This window comes from Leptodactylus fuscus, chromosome 7, assembly GCF_031893055.1.
Source record: "Leptodactylus fuscus isolate aLepFus1 chromosome 7, aLepFus1.hap2, whole genome shotgun sequence".
NCBI lineage: Eukaryota > Metazoa > Chordata > Amphibia > Anura > Leptodactylidae > Leptodactylus > Leptodactylus fuscus.
In genome coordinates this window covers 35,203,074-35,223,876 of record NC_134271.1, presented here as the reverse complement: position 1 = coordinate 35,223,876, position 20,803 = coordinate 35,203,074, and the positions used below count along the sequence as shown (strand labels likewise).

Sequence of the window (20,803 nt, the reverse complement as noted above, 5' to 3'; positions counted from 1 at the left end):
CCGCTCTTTTTGATTCAACAGCAGATGCCCAGACAGTTAGAACATCCACTCCCATGACCCACCATCTGCCCCCATATTGTGACATCTGCAGTTCTACCCATCCTGACCTCGGACAGCCAACAAACCAACATGGCTAACCAGGTCGACTATTACAAAACTATCCAATCCTATCTTTCCTGACCCAATCCTTCTAACCCAAACATGAAGCTGGTAACATTTTATACCATTTTAGACCCTCGTACAAAGTGTGGTAGTGGAATACTATGAACACTATGTACTATATAATTGTAGGCAGGTGACAAACAATGACATTATTATAATCTAGTTAGACTATGAGGATATTCAACGAGATGAGGTTAGAAGAGGTTGTATAGTAGCTATGTGATACATAGTAAAAGATAATCTGCAAACAATAGCGTTCAAGCACAGTCGAACTATTATACATGGTAAGAGATTTACAATACAGTTCTTCCGGGTCTTTATGTGATTAACTCCTGAAGACTTTCATTTGCTGTCTGCCAAGACTACATGGAACAAGCATTAAACCACTACTGTGATTCCTGTTTTTACTCCATCAAACAGCAAAACCAACCAAGATGAATTCTAGCGTAAACGCTGGAATATTCCTTTTAACCGTCAATTTATTTAGTGATAGTTTTCTATTATTTCACAGCAAACGTAGTGATATTCTACATCTCTAACTGTGTTGCTGGTTTAATAAGATTCACCCTGGTGACAGACTCCCTCTAAAAACATGTTTTTCTTATTTAGGGTAAGGCCCCATGTAGCAGTGCAGTAAAAAAAAGGCTGCAGACAAAAACACAGCAGAAACTCATCACATTTATTTCCGCAGCATTTTCATTGCAATTTCACAGAGTTTTCTGCCCCTATTATACCTATACAAAAACTGCCAGTATTTTGGCAGATTTTTTTCTGTGATGTGTGGATGGGATTAACCAGAATCCCATCCAATTTGCAGGTACTGTAAAACACTGCTTTTTCGCAAAAAGGGACTTCAGACTTAGGCTAAGGCCCCACGGAACGTTCCGCAGCTAAAAACCGCGGCGGCAACACATCGCGGTTCTTCCCACAGTGCTTTAAACAGAAAGTTCACTGAGTTTTCCGCCACGTAATTTCTGTTACAATTATACCTATGGAGAAACCGCCGTTGTTTCCATAGGTATAATTGACATGTTGTGATTTCCAAAACCGCGCCGGTTTTGGAAGTTGCAGCGTGTCTGCACGGCAGATTTTACTGCAAAGTGGGCGTGGGATTCTCTAGAATCCCATCCATTTTGCCTGTGCTATGAAACGCAGCTATTTTTCCCGTGACAAATCGTTGCATTTCCGTCCCATGGGGCCCCAACCTTAAATGGGTTTTTTAGACTAAACATATTGATAACTTATCCGAAAGAAAGATGATCAATTTCAGACTGGTGGGGGGCGCTACACCTGTTCTCAGCAGATGATACACAGAGAAAGGCACAAGAAGAATACAGCTCCGTTCTCGGTGTAATGGCTGAAGTGAAGTGAGTTCAAGTGAATAGGAGATGATCTGTAGTAGCCTGGTCTGGCCACTACACAGAGAATGGAGCTGCACTGCTCCATTCTCTGTGTATCTGTTGCTGAGAACAGCTGATCTATGGGGGCGCCAGGTATCAAACCTTTAATTTCACTACAGATCAATAGACGCAAACGCATAACATACAATAATACCGCATCCTTTTATCTATGTGAATAAAAACATTGTACTTTTCTACAAAAATATAAACCGGATACAGTTGTCTCCAATCAGGAAGTTTCTTAGCAGTTGCTCAAAAGAGGAAAACATGCAATGAATTTCCTTTTACACTATACGCAACTCAACAGAGAAAAAAAAACACATATACCGCATATACAATAAACTTTTCAGAACTTGTACAATTCTCCAGTATTTGATAGGATTTGATAAGACAATATGTGAGTGCAGATTCCACAGAACAGAGACCGCAGGAGACAAACACTATATCAATGCACATGAATCAACTTTCTTCATAAATGCAAGGTTCTGATGGTTTAATGTTGTATTTGAAACCATAGCATGCTATATTTGTCCTGTATTCTTCCCTTTTTCCCTGCTGGCTTCAAGGAATAAAAATACAGATGTATGAAACGAACCACAATCAGATGCACTTAGGAAGCCATAATAGGGCATAGGATTTTTTTTTTTTTTAACTCTGTATGCTTCCAATTTCATACCGAGTTTTTGTACTGATATTTGTACATATAATGTATGACAAAAAATACATTGTTGCAAGCTTCATTGAATGCCTTTTGTACTTATGTATTCTCTCCTCTGTATATTATGGCAACTGACAAAGCATTTACTGCCAGCACAGAATCCATTCTGTAGTACTTTGCCATATGGGACCTCTTTTACCATTGCCTCTGAACAGTGTGCCTGAAGCCATAAACTGCAACACATGTCCTTAAGGCCAGGGCCCCACGGGACGTCCCAAAACAAAAAAGCGCTGTGGGAAAAAATGCAGCGGCAACGCATCATAGTTCTTCACGCAGTGCTTTAGGCTGAAGCCCCCCCAAAAAAACTGCATTTCCGCAACGTGAGGCTTCAGCCTTAAACATAAAGCTTGCAGAGTTTTTCTCTGCGGACTTTCTGCTATAAGATAAGATAATCCTTTAATAGTCCCACAGTGGGAAAATTTCAGTATGTTACAGCAGCATAGTAATACAGATACAGGATAATACACAGTAATATAATACAGATGTAGATACACATATGCTGAGAAGAGAAGATATACTAGGAGTCCATAGCAGCTAAGGAACAGAAGAAGAAATAATTATACCTATGGAGAAACCGCCAGCATTTCCGTAGGTATAATTGACATGCAGCGATTCCCAAAACTGTGCCATTTTTTTCCTGTAAAGTGGGCATGGGATTCGCTTGACTTCCATCCACTTTGCCTGTACTATAAAACACCGCGATTTTTCCCACAGCGGTTCCACCAGGGGCAAATGGCAGCCTAAAACTGCTTTTGGTTTTGGCCCCTTGTTCTTGACTACACAAAAGGTTGTAGCGTGTAATATTTTTTGTGGGCTTTTTATTTATATATTTTGTTTGATTTTAATAACGTGTTTTGTACTTTTTATTATAGTGTTTTTTTAAAGTCATAATAGACATTTTAACTGCATATATTATGCTATCGTAACTGTATATATTATGCTATTGTAACTGTATATATTGTGATATTGTAACTGTATATTGTGCTATTGTAACTGTATATATTGTGCTATTGCGCTAACTGTAAAATAACCATATTGTTAGTGCTGCTTTGAATCCTAGGAGTGAAGGTGCCACATAGTCTTTCTCTGCCCACTGTAAAAGGTGTTTGTTAAGGGGTTAAACAGATGGAAATTTCTGATGATGTTACTGCTGTGATGTCATGGGACTTAATGTAACTACTTTGAAGTGCAGACTTCCACACTGAGCTCTCCACATAAATTTAAAGCAATCCTGGAATTCAAGGCTGCTTCTTCCTTGGTGAGGTGTTAAGTATTGCTGTGAAGAGCTGCCATACTGACCCCCAGGAGAACCTGTGCCTAACAACTGAAGACACTGGGATAGCAGAAAAACAAGCACTTTTACTGTTTAGATGAAGCTAAAAAGCAACAAACACTCAGCAGCGATTCCATCTTTTATGCAGATCTACAGCTCCTTCTTGGCGGGGGTCCACCTGGACCACTTTGAGAATCACTGGCATAGAGGATATACACAATAAATGGCAATCAAGTGCTTGTTCATCCTCATAAAGTCTTCATCAGTAAAAGGCCATTTAAGGCTGGAGCCCCACATTACAAAAATGCAGCATATTGGCCGCAGCAGAAAACAAAAAACGCAGTTTTTTACCGTACCAGAAAAGTGGATGAGATTCCCTAAGTGGATGGTATTCCCATCCTCACATTGCAGCAAAAAATCTGCAGCAGAAAATCTGTGTTTTAAAAAACCATTGCAAGGCATTAATACGCTATGATTTAGGAACTTTCATGTATATACCTGTCAAAGTCATAAATAATTTTCTTTACGTAAGTCCTCATGTCATTGTGGGTCCGCAACTGTGGATAAAAGTATAGATCCATACCCACAGCCGTAGTGTGTCCGGTCCTATTCCTGTCCGTAATTGCGACTCAATTCATTTGAATGTAGGGTTCAGTAAAAAAAACCAATCCATATGTCATCCATATTGAAAAAATTGACACAAAAAATGGGTGCAACATCCAGTTTTTTTCTCTGCCAGTTTTCATTCATTGTGCATTTATTTTCACAGATCTCTCTTACATTGAGGATCCCTAAAAACTGACAAAAATAGGATATTTCCTATTCTTTGACAGTCCATTAAAACAGACTGTCCTTAAAGCAATCCTTATTTTTGTATGTTTCCTCCATGTGCTAGGCTTCTCTTAGAAAAACAAACCTAAAAAAAACATACTGGGGGGGTTAAGTGTTTCTGACCTAGTTGGTGGTAGGTCTGCACTTTTGATGTGGAAATGAGCTTGTCCTCTCCACTGGTGCATTAACTGATACGCATGAAAGCTTTGTTCATTTCAACCACAGAATACGTCAAAATGACAGCAGGCAACATAAAAAAAATAGTAACTTTGAGAATAAAAGGCTGTAATGTCATTGCAGGATGAGCCATGGGGAGCCTTGTCAGACGCCCCCTCTATATGGATCAGCTGCACTGTACAGGGCACAGAGCCGGCTGCTTGTGACTCTGTTCTGTGTTTAGTACAGGCAAAGCAGTCCGTACAGCTGATCCGTGTGGGGGCGCCTGTAACTTCCACACCAATCACATATCTGTGGCCTACCCCCTCTAAAGTTATGTTCAGATTTGATGTCCCATTCATCTGAGTGAAGCTTGCAGAAAACCATGTGCTTGCTGCAGAAACAACCTCATACAGATGTATGGAATGGTTTTTCAGTCGCAGAAATTTCTGCAACAAATCTGCCATATTAATGTACCTTTTTTGGAAACTTTTACTTACGCGGTTATCTACCTAGTGAACCTACATCTTACAGCATAAGATGATTCCTGGTTTGTAAAAAAAAAAAATCCCAGATAAAAGAATTATATTTGTTTTATTTCAAGTGAAATAGTTGACGCTTGGCGCCGGGAAGCTTTGTTTCCCAATCTTAAACTGTGCCAGGAATGTGTGTGACAGAAGGTCCTTGTAATAAGAGATTTACTATAAGCTCCAGTTCACAGCCTGTAGGTCTCAGTGTTCCTTAAAGTCATCTTCCATGATAGTCAGCTTCTTACAGGATCCCTGGATATCAAATGAATCAGTTATTGAGTTTATTTTCATTCATTCTATAGCTACTATATTTCTTTATATCATCTGGGTGAGGTTTGCTAAGTATTTTACAGATGTGCATGTGTATGGGAAGCATTTGGTGTGAAATCATTATTATTACATGTAATACAATGGTCCCCAACCACCAGGCCATGGATCACCTGGTACTGGGCCGGAGGATGCTTTTACAGTTCTGAGTATCTCCCAGTGAATGCAGTCAATGAGGAGCGCACTGGCGGGGGTCTTACTCCTCTAGTTAGTGCCCCACCAGGCTGCTGCTCCCCAACTGGAAGCTTCACTTTCATACTACCGAGTCTCCGATGTGAGTCTCTGTTTGTGTCAGATTTCCTGGTATGTGTATTTTGCTGGGAGAAGGACTCTTAGTATTATAGTTATGTATGATGGTTGGATTCCATGTCACCCATCGTCATACTGCCCTGTAATTCCATCACTGTACCACAGTGTGTCGTAAGGAGACAATGACTCCTAGCATCATACATAACTACCAGTGGCGTAACTAGGAATGGCGGGGCCCTGTGGCGAACTTTTCACATGGAGCCCCCCCTCCCCCTCCTGACCGACATTGAAAGCAATAGGGAAAAAAGCCTCCCATTGATTTCAATGGGGAGCGCACGTATGCCGGCTCCCATTCAAGTTAATGGGAGCTGCTTTTTACGCGCTCATTCTGAACGTCTTTTTACGATCAGAATGAGCGCAGCGTTACATCGTGTGAAGGCTCCCTTAGGATAAATATATATTCTTACCTCTCTATACCAATTGTGCTTATATAAAAATCATCATCAATAGTAAAGGTAAATGTCACTGGCATTTACAATAAATACTTGTCTCTAACAAGGTAAAACTCTTGGTAGCCAACACTGGTGCTGTCAGCTGCAGACCCAGACTGGTCATGGCTGGACCTGATACTCAGAATAATATTTTTAACCAGCTGACTATTTTTAAAATTGCTCCATGTAAATGATCCTTTGTGCTGATTCAAACACATGGGGGGGGGGTATCAAGACTGGCATTTATAGACTGGCAGATGCCCCTGATTTATGATGAGGACAAGTCATATATCATGTACATTTTATGGTGGGGTTGTGTTCCTACATTTTAGTTCATAACTGGCGTATATTTTTTCCCGCAGTGCTTTTTTGTTGCGGGACGCCACCTGGGACCTTAGCCTTATACAGGTTACACTAGTTTCATACCAGTGTTCGCATTTCTGTTCACGGACCCCATAAATGCTCAGATTTTAAGCAGAATGGGGGACGGAGTCTCGTAGTGTGAACCTGGTATAAAACAGAAATGTTAATTTGTTGTTTAATATATTTCCTGATGTTCTTAGTTATTTCTATTCAACTGAATACGGTTTTGTGAGGGAAGTTTTTTACATTTCATGTCACTATTCTTACTGAGGCCCAGAAATAATGAAACAATGGGACATTTATAGACCGTATACCAGAAAAACTGAATGATGCATGGAAAGTAAATTACAGGAAAGATTTTGTTTAAATTTTTTTTCTTATTTCTTTCCCCACAGCAGCCTGACAATCCAGCACAGAGATTTGCACAGTGCTACGTATAGGGAGGTAGTAGGCCTTGTTCACACTACGGTGCAGAAAGCTGAGCAGTTGTGAAATGCCTTAAACATTTTATTGCCTATGTAAATATATTTTGCATCATAGTCTTTGCCACTTCAAAATTCTCTGGGTTTCTTTTAAGATAGACTAATATGTTAGAACTTCTGGACGTTGGTGTCAATTAAACATCCTGCTATAAGTGGGAACAGATTCAGCCTCAAAATCAGCTCCAAAATCGTCCAGAATCTGCCTCCCATGCTCCTCAGAGGAATGCTGTTTGATCCCACCGCGGATTTTGTGGCTGATCCCGCTGATTAACCCCATTGTGTCTGGGGGGGAAATTAGTGGGCAAAGTTGTGGTGTGAAGCCAAAGCTCTGGAGAGGAATTCCACAGGGCTGTGAAATATATCTAAATTGGCTTTACTCACACACCTACACAATAACAACCTGTTGTCACACATTATAAATATTACACCTATATGAGCAGTCCACAAATAGACAGATATCTTCCTTTTCCCTCAGCATCCACTAATGCTCAAAAGCCATTGGGAGGAATAAGAGCCTGGACAGAGAAGAAGAACCCTTATGTACAGTCTGGCAGGGGGCGTAGAGTGGGGGTCTCTGCAACTCCAGCCTCTGCTATATAACCCTTAAGTACTATCGTGGAGTCTATCATACACCACTATCATACACATATCATTATGATAGAAGCCATGATAGTACTTAAGGGTTAAAGGTAAGACTGACACCCGTAAGACTGACACGTAAGACTGACCCCCACAATCACAGGCTTCAAGAAAGCCCTGAAGACTCCCCTATTCAGGAAGGCCTACAACCTCCAATAACACTACTGTCACCACACCACCATCCGAACTGTCTCCCCCTCACCTTCTGTCTCTACCCCCCCTTCCCTCATAGATTGTAAGCCCTTGCGGGCAGGGCCCTGTATCCCACTGTGCCAGTCGGTTCTTGTTAGTATTATATTTGTTTTTATATTTTGTGTACTGTATGTAAACCCTCAAATGTAAAGCATCATGGAATTAATATAATAATGTACAGCACCATGAAATTAATATCATAATGTACAGCACCATGGAATTAATGGTGCTATATAAATAAACAATAATAAATAAAGAGGGGTTGGTCAGGCCTGTACAGGTGCTCCTATTGAAGTGACTAGGAGCAGAGCAGCAGTACCCCAGCACAATCCCTATACAGCGGGTTGAGCCTTCTGCTTCCAGTCCCCTGTATACCTTCAGTGCTGAGCAGATAAAGGGTGTGGGGTCCGCATGTTGAATCACCACTGATCAGACAGTGACTATTCTGAGGATAGGTCATCCGTATGAAAATTGTCTGTGAGCTCAAACAACATCTTTAAGTTACAAAAGCCAGGGATTCTTACCAGTTCACGTACATTAGTGCTTTATGCCTAGGTATAATGTGTATCTGGTTGTTGTAATAAATGTGTATGTATAATGTATGTACATCATGCATGTGTATTATATATATGTATAATGTGTATCTACACATGTATATATTTGTGTATGTAATGTGTTTATATGTCTATAACTCATATGTATGTATTATAATGGTACTACACTCACCGGCCACTTTATTAGGTACACCTGTCCAACTGCTCGTTAACACTTAATTTCTAATCAGCCAATCACATGGCGGCAACTCAGTGCATTTAGGCATGTAGACATGGTCAAGACAATCTCCTGCAGTTCAAACCGAGCATCAGTATGGGGAAGAAAGGTGATTTGAGTGCCTTTGAACGTGGCATGGTTGTTGGTGCCAGAAGGGCTGGTCTGAGTATTTCAGAAACTGCTGATCTACTGGGATTTTCACGCACAACCATCTCTAGGGTTTACAGAGAATGGTCCGAAAAAGAAAAAACATCCAGTGAGCGGCAGTTCTGTGGGCGGAAATGCGTTGTTGATGCCAGAGGTCAGAGGAGAATGGCCAGACTGGTTTGAGCTGATAGAAAGGCAACAGTGACTCAAATAGCCACCCGTTGCAACCAAGGTAGCCAGAAGAGCATCTCTGAACGCACAGTACGTCGAACTTTGAGGCAGATGGGCTACAGCAGCAGAAGACCACACCGGGTGCCACTCCTTTCAGCTAAGAACAGGAAACTGAGGCTACAATTTGCACAAGCTCATCGAAATTGGACAATTGAAGATTGGAAAAACGTTGCCTGGTCTGATGAGTCTCGATTTCTGCTGCGTCATTCGGATGGTAGGGTCAGAATTTGGCGTCAACAACATGAAAGCATGGATCCATCCTGCCTTGTATCAACGGTTCAGGCTGGTGGTGGTGGTGTCATGGTGTGGGGAATATTTTCTTGGCACTCTTTGGGCCCCTTGGTACCAATTGAGCATCGTTGCAACGCCAAAGCCTACCTGAGTATTGTTGCTGACCATGTCCATCCCTTTATGACCACAATGTACCCAACATCTGATGGCTACTTTCAGCAGGATAATGCGCCATGTCATAAAGCTGGAATCATCTCAGACTGGTTTCTTGAACATGACAATGAGTTCACTGTACTCCAATGGCCTCCACAGTCACCAGATCTCAATCCAATAGAGCATCTTTGGGATGTGGTGGAACGGGAGATTCGCATCATGGATGTGCAGCCGACAAATCTGCGGCAACTGTGTGATGCCATCATGTCAATATGGACCAAAATCTCTGAGGAATGCTTCCAGCACCTTGTTGAATCTATGCCACGAAGAATTGAGGCAGTTCTGAAGGCAAAAGGGGGTCCAACCCGTTACTAGCATGGTGTACCTAATAAAGTGGCCGGTGAGTGTATATCCCTACTATATATGTGTGTATTATATTGGCACTATTAATTATGATGAAAAGCAGTTTAACTACTGCTTGTATAAGAATGGGTCCAATTTATCTCAGTCCTATTGATGTTCCTCCTTTATACAACCTTAACAGAGCTCTAAGGGCTACTTCACACTAGTTATTTGGTCCGAATTTTGACGCGGGAGGCCGCATCAGAATCCTGACCAAACTGCGCCTGCCGCGGCTAGCCGCGACTGTTGTGGCTTCCGACAGTCGCGGCTTTCCGCTACGGACTAGGCCCAAATGAATGGGCCTAGTCTGGAGGGATTGTCTTGATGCGCACGCCGCGGTGGTTTCCGCCGCGGAATCCACGTCAAGACAGGGCCAGTCACTTCTTATTTCCACGAGCGGTAAAATACAGCGGTAAAAGGCGTTTTTTACCCAGATTTTGTCTCGGATTCCACGTCAAAATCCAGACCAAATCACTACATGTCAACTAGCCCTGAGGGTAAGATCAGACAGGGTTTTTTGGTCCGGAACCTGAGGCAGAGGCCGGGTAGCCGCGACTGAAAGCCGGAGCATTGCACCCGTATCCAGCTGCGCACTCTGCTCCGGATTAGGCCCATTGAATGGGTTTAGTCTAGAGGAGGGAGTTTCTTCAAGCCGAATCGCAAGGCGAAACAGCCTGAAGAATGAAAATCTCGCTTCTTTTTTCCCGGGAGCCGGAAGAAACGGCTCCCGGAAAAAAGACCTGAGCAGCTCCCATAGATTTCAATGGGAGCCATATTTTTGGTCAGGATTTTGAGGTGGATATGGCCTCAAAATCCTGACCAAAAAACTCCGTATGAACTTACCCTAAGAGCTTTCTCTCCCATAAATAAGCACCAGACCTCCTGCTTTATAACCTTGGATACGCTATTATAAGGATTGACACTCTGATTCAGACTGTCTTACAGCTACACAATACCAAGTTCTTTTAGCATCCTAGGTAAGTTAAACAAATACCGGTACTGACACATATGTGACTCCCATAGGCATAGCTGCCAGTATAGTAGATATAACAGCAGATGTATAAGGAGCAGCATTTACTCTGAGACCAAGGGTGCAATTTGTAATAACTATGGAAGATGAAAAGAGATGTGGAAATCTGAATGTACCTATTACTTTACTGAGACATCACAATGCTTGCGTGTGACATGATTCTATTTGCTTTCTTCATACATGATGATGTCATAGTGTACCCAGTGATCTTTTTGTTTGAACCTTATTGCTGTACTATGACATCACTGTGTGCATTATCTCGATATTATGACATCATTGTGTGCATTATCCTGGTACTGTGACATCACTGTGTGCATTATTCCTATACTGTGACATCATTGTGTGCAGTGGCGTCACTAAGAGAAGGAGACTGTACAGATGGTGGTGCGGTGATAGTGTTATTGGAGGTTGTAGGCCTTCCTGAATAGGTGAGTCTTCAGGGCCTTTTTGAAGCCTGTGACCCCCACAATCACAGGCTTCAAAAAGGCCCTGAAGACTCACCTATTCAGGAAGGCCTACAACCTCCAATAACACTATCACCGCACCACCATCTGTACAGTCTCCTCCTCTCCTTCTGTCTCTACCCCCCTTCCCCTATAGATTGTAAGCCCTCGCGGGCAGGGCCCCCTACCCCACTGTGCCAGTCGGTCATTGTTAGTATTATATCTACCTGTATATTTTGTGTATTGTATGTAACCCCCAAATGTAAAGCACCATGGAATTAATGGTGCTATATAAATAAACAATAATAATAATAATAATAAGGTCATGTGGCCTGGGTGCAATCTTTTGTCCGGGGCTCCCTACCTCATCCCTACAGCGAATTCTTGATAGTGATGATTACAGATGCTAAGGAGTTTAATTAGTGTGGTTATGGTAATCTATGAGTTTCCTTGGCTTATGGGCCATATGGAAGCTGCAATCTCAATACCGATGCCAGTGCTTAAGGGCCCCCTAAGGCTCTTGGGCCCTGGTGTGACTGCACCCTCTGCACCCCCTCAAGATACGCCCCCGATTGTGTGCATCATCCTCGTACTGTCACACTGTGTGTGTGTTATCTATTCTATAAAATCACTATTATCACTAGACCTACGGTATGTATAAAGGAAATCAAGATAAATAAAAGTTTTACTATGGCCGCTGGTGTCATATCCAGAAGTAAAGATGGAATATGTACAGTGTATACATGTAAATGTGTAATGTATGTTTTATGTAGATGTATGGTATGTATATATCTATATATGCTTGCGTGTAATGTATGCTGTGCCTGTATATATAAATATATATATATGTAATGTGTATATATGTGTGTAATATATATATATATATATATATATATATATATATATATATATATATATTTGTAAAGGTATTAATTTGCAAACAACAGAGCTACAAGAGGCGTTGTACAAGATGCGGCCACTGAACGCAGTCCTGATCACCGGGGCTTATTCACATTTGTTTTTAGACTACATGATTCTACGTAAAGTATATATATATATATATATATATATATATATATATATACATTATAGTAGTACTATATATCTATATAGTGTGACTATTTTATATTTTATGATTGTATGTGTATGATATAACATCGCTATGTGTGTAGAATTGTCCATCATTATTGTAACCGTAGCCTGTAGCACAACCATGGAAAGAATCGAAGGTGTAAATGACATTCTTCTCTCCCACAAGGAATAAGCACAAAATCTCATGATATGGTGGAATAAACCAAACCCAGGAATGAAACTCTTATTTGATTCTACTATATATAGCACCATCGTGTAATGCACTCCTCTGAACCATTCTCATTCTACCACATTTACATTCTATACGATAAAACGTACAATCGGTTTCCCGCATATTATGTTAGGTTACACATATGTACACACAGCACGTCATCGCTCTGGTTGACAGTAGTGGTCACAATAACATGTCATCCCCATAGATAAAGATGAAAAGCATACTCCAGCATGATGCTATTTGTTAGATGTGACTTCCATTTTTTTTTTCCTGCAGAAATTCTGCAAAGGACAAAAATTAAACAAGGTTCATAACAAGGCTCCCTGGACGTATAATATATAGCCTTGAGTCAAAGTGGAAAATGAATAATGTAAGGAACATGGTCTCCTTCACAGTTGTGTCTTCACAAATCTCCAGTCGGGCAAGTGGCGCACTGAGCTATTCCATTGTCTCCAGTTCATTGTGAGGAAGAACATATGTACACCTTATGAATAAATGATTATACTACAGGATGGAAGAAAGAGGAATGGAATAGAGAGCTGAGGAATACACGGGGGGGAGATAAGTGTTAACAATGATTAGTATTGAGCAGTGAACAGAGGCCCCACTGTAGAATGAAAGCGCCTCCTAGTATGACATACTGCTCTATATTATCCGGCCCTGCAAACCGGCCTGTACTGTATATTGAAATAGCCACATATAAATAACACAGAAAACCAATAAACGCATGACTGGGAACTCACGTAAGACATGTTTACATTACTGGAACGATGCAATATACAACCCTGCATTACATACATGCCTGCCTGCATACGGCAGCTGTACGTTTGGCGTCATAATACAATGGAAAATGTGAAGTTATTAGCAGAAATGACCACGAATGAACTGCAAGTAACAAGAGACTGGGAGAATTCACCATGAAAATACACTGACTGCCAAGGAAGATTTAGGACTCCAGGGACCAGATTGGGTTTCAGATACAGCCAAGACTACAAAGACCATAATGCATTGCAAACTCCAAAAGTGTGTGAATGGCCATGATGCAATACACAGATTAGAGTGTAATAATGCCCCTATAAATGACAGCTCACACTCCCTCCCATTCATGTATCACACACATCTCTCCCTCCCTTCTGTTACTCACATGCACTTCTTCCCCCTCCTCTCTTTCTTTCTCTCTCTCTCTCTCTCTCTCTCTCTCTCCCCACACATCCTTTCCCCCCCTGTCTAGGTCTGTCACTTCCTCTGTCTGTTTCTGCTCCACATGCCCTTTTTCCTCTGTCATCCGAGCGGAAATTAGAGAGACAGAAAAGAAGAAAAATCACTTTCATAGATGGCAGAAATAAAGCGACAGCCCTGGACGGCTTAATAAATCTATGTCCAGCCCATAGAGATTATTAGTTATAATGTCCCTAGTAGTACAATGTAACATGTGCAGGTCACAGGCAGGATCCGCTGTCATACTCTGCCCATTCCCTCCATCCCATGTGGAGGATTATTCAGCAGGCATGTTCTATAGGAAACACAATGATGTCTCTCCAAACAAGATATGACAGATGTAATAAACTAAGTACTGTCAGTGCCCACTCCCCATTGTAGCCGGGTTCAGTAGTGTGGACAAGCATCATGTACATGTCAGGTTGTAGGCAGTGTTAGTATGTAGCATAGCACATGCAGCAATCCATGTGCAGCACTGGACACACAGACACACATACATATATCAGGCGTGTGGATGTGTCCGCTCACTGTCACCTACCTCTATAATCATCTGCTTTTCTCTGTGATCTGTGGCTCTGCTTTCTCTCTCCACTCCCCCAATCCCCTCTTTCTCTCAAACAGCTGCAGGCTGCTGCTGCTTCACTCTGTCAGTTTCCTCCCATCAGCATCTCCTCCTCTGACCTCTCTCTTCCTCCACCCCCCTTCCACTTCCTCACTCCCTTCCTCCCATCCTCCCCCTGAAGGGTGTCACAGTGAACAGGGAGCCATGAACCTCTCCTTCCTCACACCGGCTGACACATCACCCTTGTACAAAAGTCAGACACTGTAAGAGGGTGAGAATGAGAATCCGGATCAGCCGCTGGGTCTGGGCAGTCTGTACTACACATGGGTATCCTGCAACATCCTGGAGTAACTGAAACACCCATAATCCTGCTTTAGGCAAATACCCATTTCTATCCGCACAATGCCAGCTGCATGACAAAGGCCATGAATGAATACAGCGGTGTGCAAGGAAAACAAAGTCATCTGCTTCGCACAAATGTGACAGACTAACCGCCTTGTCTTTGTTAGCATTAAATCTGACAACAAATTGTGACAAGACAAATAGTCCTCGCAGGTAACAAAATGATTCTCCAGGGTGCGATGACTGCTTTTTAGGACGTAGTTACGTTTATTTACTTTACGTAAAATCTTGTGATGTGAATAAGCCCCGGTGATCAGGACTGCGTTCAGTGGCCACATGCTATACATCGCCTCTTGTAGCTCTCGTGTTTGCAAATTAATACCTTTACAGATAGTTTTTACATGGCGATTTTTCTTGTCATTAAAGTACGTTGCAAAACCAGAACCTGCAAAGTGGATATGATTCTGCCTATTCCCATCCACACATTGCAGAAAAAAATCTGCAGCAGAAATGATGTGATTTCAAAAACACTTGCCAAATAAAATCAGCAAATATGTGCGGGGATTCACAATTTCTTATTGAATAACCTGCAACATCTGTCTGTAATTTTTTTTATATGTAAAATGCCACTATAAACACCAAAAGACCCACACTTGTATAAAACCAGCCTAAGGCCAAGGCCCCATGGGACGGAAACGCCATGATTTGCAACACCACGGAAAAAGTCACGGCCTTTTACAGTACAAGCAAAGTGGATGGGATTCTAGCAAATCCTATGTCCACTTTGTGGGAAAAACCACTGTACAGACACACTGCAGTTTTCAAAACCGGCACGGTTTTGGAAATCGCAGTATGTCAATTATACCTATGGAAACGCTGGCGATTTAACCATAAGCATAATTGTAACAGAAAGTCCACAGAGGAAAACTCTGCGAACTTTCCGTTTGAACGCTGCAGGAAGAACCGCAATGTATTGTTGCCGCGGTTTTTCCCGCAGCGCTTTATTGCTGCAGGACGTCCATAAGGCCTCACATAGCGAACCACAACCAAAAAATACTAACGGCAAAAAAACTAATTCAGGGAGCCTTCACACGGAGTATACGCTCCGCTCATTCTGAACGTAAAACTCGTTCAGAATGAGCGCGTAAAAAACAGCTCCCATTGATTACTATGGGTGCCGGCATACGTGTGCTCCCCATTGAAATCAATGGGAGGCTTTTTTCCCTATTGCTTTCAATGTGATACGCGCGTAGGGAAAAAGCAATAGGGAAAAAAGCCTCCCATTGATTTCAATGGGGAGCACACGTATGCCGGCACCCATAGTAATCAATGGAGCTGGTTTTTACGCGCTCATTCTGAACGAGTTTTACGTCACATTTACCGGGAAAAAATTGTAACAGATTGCATGTGTGATAAACTAACATTAAGGTTATTAATTAATAATTAGTAAGAGGTATTAGGTACATCTTACTATGGCTCAAGGAAGACTAAGACTGATTTAGTCTTGATAAATCCCACAATGTAGGTTCCTAGTCTCCTGCTGGTATTTGTTTACAATCTGACAGCAATGGCGTAGTGGTAATCGCTGGCCACAATGGGGATGTGTCAACCTTGCGGACATTCCTGCTATGTCCAGTGATAAGCTGCCACAGTTATGTATCAGGATGACAAGCATTCACAGCAGCCGTGTGATCAGTTATTGGTGAGGGACCAGCAGAGGATTTTAGCAGCAGGGTGCTTGTATACATTGCCATTTATAATGTGGAAACGCATGTTCGGTATTTTCTACAACAATGAAAATGACCAACACTGATTAAAAATGTAAAACTCATGTGGTTTCAAGAAGCCAACGTGTTAACACAAGTAAAAACACAGATGTGAAATAGTCCCCTTAGGCTGCCCTTACATGATCAGTTTCTGTATGCATTCTGTATACATTTTTTCTCATGCAGCTTCGAAGCTAAGTGGATTCAAAAAGTTGCAAACCTAAGGTTTCTTTCCATGAATTATAGGAAACTTGTAAAACAAAAATAAGTCATACCCCAGTATTTCCTATTCCACCCCTGTGCCCATTGGAAGCAGAGACTCACCAATGTGTGGCCTCAGTGGTGAACGGTAGGGAACCAGTGACATATCTGAGCAATGTCACTGGTCCCTCACAGTGACTGCTAAGACTACTGATTGGTCATGGAGGTCGTGTGAGCCTCTCTGCTTCTGACCCAGGAGTCCCTGCATGGGAGGGAAAGGGAACCCAGACTGTACAATGGAGTGCTGGGAAATAGATGAGTATAACTTTTTGGGACGTTTTACACCTATGACCATCCCTATAAATCATGAACCCCTTTAATAAATCTGCACCACAGTGTGTTAGAAAACTGCAGAACTTTATTTTTATGTACCAAAACATACTAAAAACAAGTTTTCGGAGTTTGCTATTTGCTTATTGAAGTGTTAAATATGTTGAATGACTGTATACTGTAATATACAGTCAGGCACTTTGCAAATGAGGGCACAGAATGGCAGCAGCTTGGAAGAAGCATCCTGCCGAGACAGTGGAAAGTCAACATTAGTGAATGAGTTTAAGCATGCCTAGGAAATACAAGATGCCATTCTAGAAGTAACAGAAGATAAGCCAAGACACATAACCCAAAGAAAAAACAAAAACAGTCACTGAATGAATCTATATTTCTCCATAAACTTCCTTTCTCTTCAAAGTCCTGTGATCCATTCCACTTTGCTCAGTGCCAGTATCTATTGAATCCACACCCTCAAAAATTTTAGCTATGATATTTGATATCTCTATTTTAAAGGGGTAAAGAGAGCCTTTCACCACCTCGACCCAGATGAGCTCTTTTCAACCTTTCATAGCTGCTGCTCCACTGATGCAGATAGTGCAGTTGTAAATTTTTCTCTAGCCCCCAGTGTTCTCATGTAATCAATGCACTTAGCTTTGGTGCCTGATATGCTAACTAGACTAGGGGTGCTGTCAGGTAGGAGCAGGCAATGGGTGGGAGGGGGGGCAAGATTCTGACACATCTTCCTTTGATTGGTCATGCCCCCTTGCAACTTTCTGCCTGACCATCCACTTGACATTGGAGAGTCTAGATATTCATGAGGCATCGAAATTAACTTGCCCAGGAATGGTGAAGGCTACAGAGAAAATCCAACTGTGCTGGAATATCAGAGGAGTAGATGTAAAAGGTCCCCTTTAAATAGCATATTGTTTGTGTAGATTTTAACTACTATCCAAAGGATGAGTCAACATTATCTTATCTGGGGAAGTCCAACACGGAGGCTGGATTATCTGCTGTTCCAGTAGTTTCCAGGTGCTAGAAGAGGCTGCTGAGGATGAGGAGTGCAGCATCAGCTCCATCCGCTATATAGAGGTGGTTCCAGGGAATTACATCACCACTTCTCTTACTTGAATAGAAGCAGACTGCATGCGTTCCTCTACCAATGCAGCAGCCTTCAGAAGAAAAAAATTGATAGAATAGGTCATCAGTATTATTTTGGTGAGAGTCTGATAACTGGCACCCCAAATGATTACAACAGCCAAATGGACTGCACAGTGTAAAAAGCTGTAAGCAGACAGCTCCAGACACTGTGTAATGGCTATGCTGGGCACTTATGCCAGGATCACACTGGGTTTTTGGTCCGGATTTTGATGTGGAAACCGCGTCAAAATGCAGCTAAATAAACTGCCTCCCATTGAATTCAATGGTTTCCTTTTTCCACAATGTTTTTCGCTCGGGGAAAGAAGAAGTGACATACCATTTCTTCAGGTCGACACCTCCCTCCCGACTAGGCCCATTCATTTGGGCCTAATCCGGAATGGAGTGCCCATGCACTGCACCGGCATCCAGCTAGCCATTATTTGGACCGGATTCTGAGGCGGCCTCCGCGTCAAAATCCGGTCCAAAAATCCCCGGGTGAACCCAGCCTTACAGTTCAACTCTCATGTATGAGCCCATTGTGGCCACTGCACGGTGTATGGGACTGTCTGCTTCCTGCACTACACACTGTGCAGTTCTGCTGATACCGGGTGACTGTGGGGGTGACCACTCACTGATCTGATATTAATGACCTATTCGCCTAATCGCCTATACGCCTAATCGCTATGGACTGTAAATGCAAGGGGCAGAGGGGTTATAAGCCTATGAGCAATACACCATACCAGCACTTCAGTAATATTATACTTTCTTTAGGTGCTTCCTTATATGCCGGGTTATCCATTTGAAACCTCTGATGGCTTCCTTAACCAATAATTAGCATGGGAAACTCTAGCTTTCACTGGAGATTTCCTTTAAGGCTGGTATGGTCAAAAGTCAATTGACCTTTGAGTATGTTTTTGGAGTTTAGTGCCCAGAGGGAGTACACACTAAATCAATGAATATGCTGCCTTGGTTGAGAACAATGACCTCAGTTTTTTTAGGACTAAAGTCCAATTTAAAAAGAAGGAATGCTAAGTAATTGTTGACTAGAGATAAATTGTTCTATTCATGAGGACTTCTCCTTCCACCTTATTAGTGGGGCTGTGATGCTCTGCACATACACAGGGGCGTCTGAAGACTTCACATACACCACTGATCGATAAAGACATCAGTGAATCACATGTAGAGTCTTAGTACATCAGGCAATTATTGTTCCAAAAACCCTTGTGAGAAGGTAGATTGGACTAAAACTTATAAAAGTGGATGATCTCAGCCCTAACAAATGTTGGAGGTATGAAATGACCATTTTCGATGACCAATGACATAGATTGTCTGGAAAGAAGTTTTGTCCAATGGTCAGATAAAAGATCTTCAAATATCTTCTCAATGAATGATCATCCCTTAAAGGAAGTCTATCACCACCATAATAACTTCCAAACCACTCAGAAGCTGTTACATAGTGAACATATCTTTCTTGTGTCAAAGTACAATCTTACTGCTGAGAAATTCAACTTTTATTCAATATTCAGCTGAGATGTTCTGCAGATTCAGTAATGTACGATCTATTTCCATTGGTGCTCCAGCAGGTTTGGTCTTTCCTTGAGTGAGGAGCTCATTTGTATATGGAATAATATATGAATGGTATGCCCACTACAACATCATACAAGTGGTATAAAAGCAAATTTAAAGGGAACATACCAACATCAAAATAGCTTCCATACTACATATACAGTCCTATGAAAAAGTTTGGGCACCCCTATTAATCTTAATCATTTTTAGTTCTAAATATTTTGGTATTTGCAACAGCCATTTCAGTTTGATATATCTAATAACTGATGGACACAGTAATATTTCAGGATTGAAATGAGGTTTATTGTACTAACAGAAAATGTGCAATATGCATTAAACCAAAATTTGACCGGTGCAAAAGTGTGGGCACCTCAACAGAAAAGTGACATTAATATTTAGTACATCCTCCTTTTGCAAAGATAACAGCCTCTAGTCGCTTCCTGTAGCTTTTAATCAGTTCCTGGATCCTGGATAAAGGTATTTTGGACAAACAATTCAAGTTCAGTTAAGTTAGATGGTGGCCGAGCATGGACAGCCCGCTTCAAATCATCCCACAGATGTTCAATGATATTCAGGTCTGGGGACTGGGATGGCCATTCCAGAACATTGTAATTGTTCCTCTGCATGAATGCCTGAGGATTTGGAGCGGTGTTTTGGATCATTGTCTTGCTGAAATATCCATCCCCGGCGTAACTTCAACTTCGTCACTGATTCTTGAACATTATTCTCAAGAATCTGCTGATACTGAGTGGAATCCATGCGACCCTCAACTTTAACAAGATTCCCGATGCCGGCATTGGCCACACAGCCCCAAAGCATGATGGAACCTCCACCAAATTTTACAGTGGGTAGCAAGTGTTTTTCTTGGAATGCTGTTTCTTTTTGGACGCCATGCATAACGCCTTTTTTTATAACCAAACAACTCAATTTTTGTTTCCAAAATGAAGCTGCCTTGTCCAAATGTGCTTTTTCATACCTCAGGCAACTCTATTTGTGGCGTACGTGCAGAAACGGCTTCTTTCTCATCACTCTCCCATACAGCTTCTATTTGTGCAAAGTGCGCTGTATAGTTGACCGATGCACAGTGACACCATCTGCAGCAAGATGATGCTGCAGCTCTTTGGAGGTGGTCTGTGGATTGTCCTTGACTGTTC

The 20,803-nt window shown here is 41.9% G+C and overlaps 1 protein-coding gene across 3 annotated transcripts in view; it reads right to left on the bottom strand.

Annotated features, from left to right (window-relative positions):
• Positions 1–20,803, bottom strand: part of SIPA1 (signal-induced proliferation-associated 1) — a 70,136-nt gene that overhangs the window by 41,567 nt on the left and 7,766 nt on the right. Inside the window, exon 1 of one of the 3 annotated variants that reach the window (XM_075281587.1) lies at positions 14,284–14,405. The exons of the other annotated variants lie outside the window; for them this stretch is intronic. The gene's annotated coding sequence lies outside the window, so the exon portion shown is untranslated. Of the gene's footprint in view, positions 1–14,283; positions 14,406–20,803 lie in introns of those variants that run through there. 3 annotated transcript variants of the gene reach the window in all.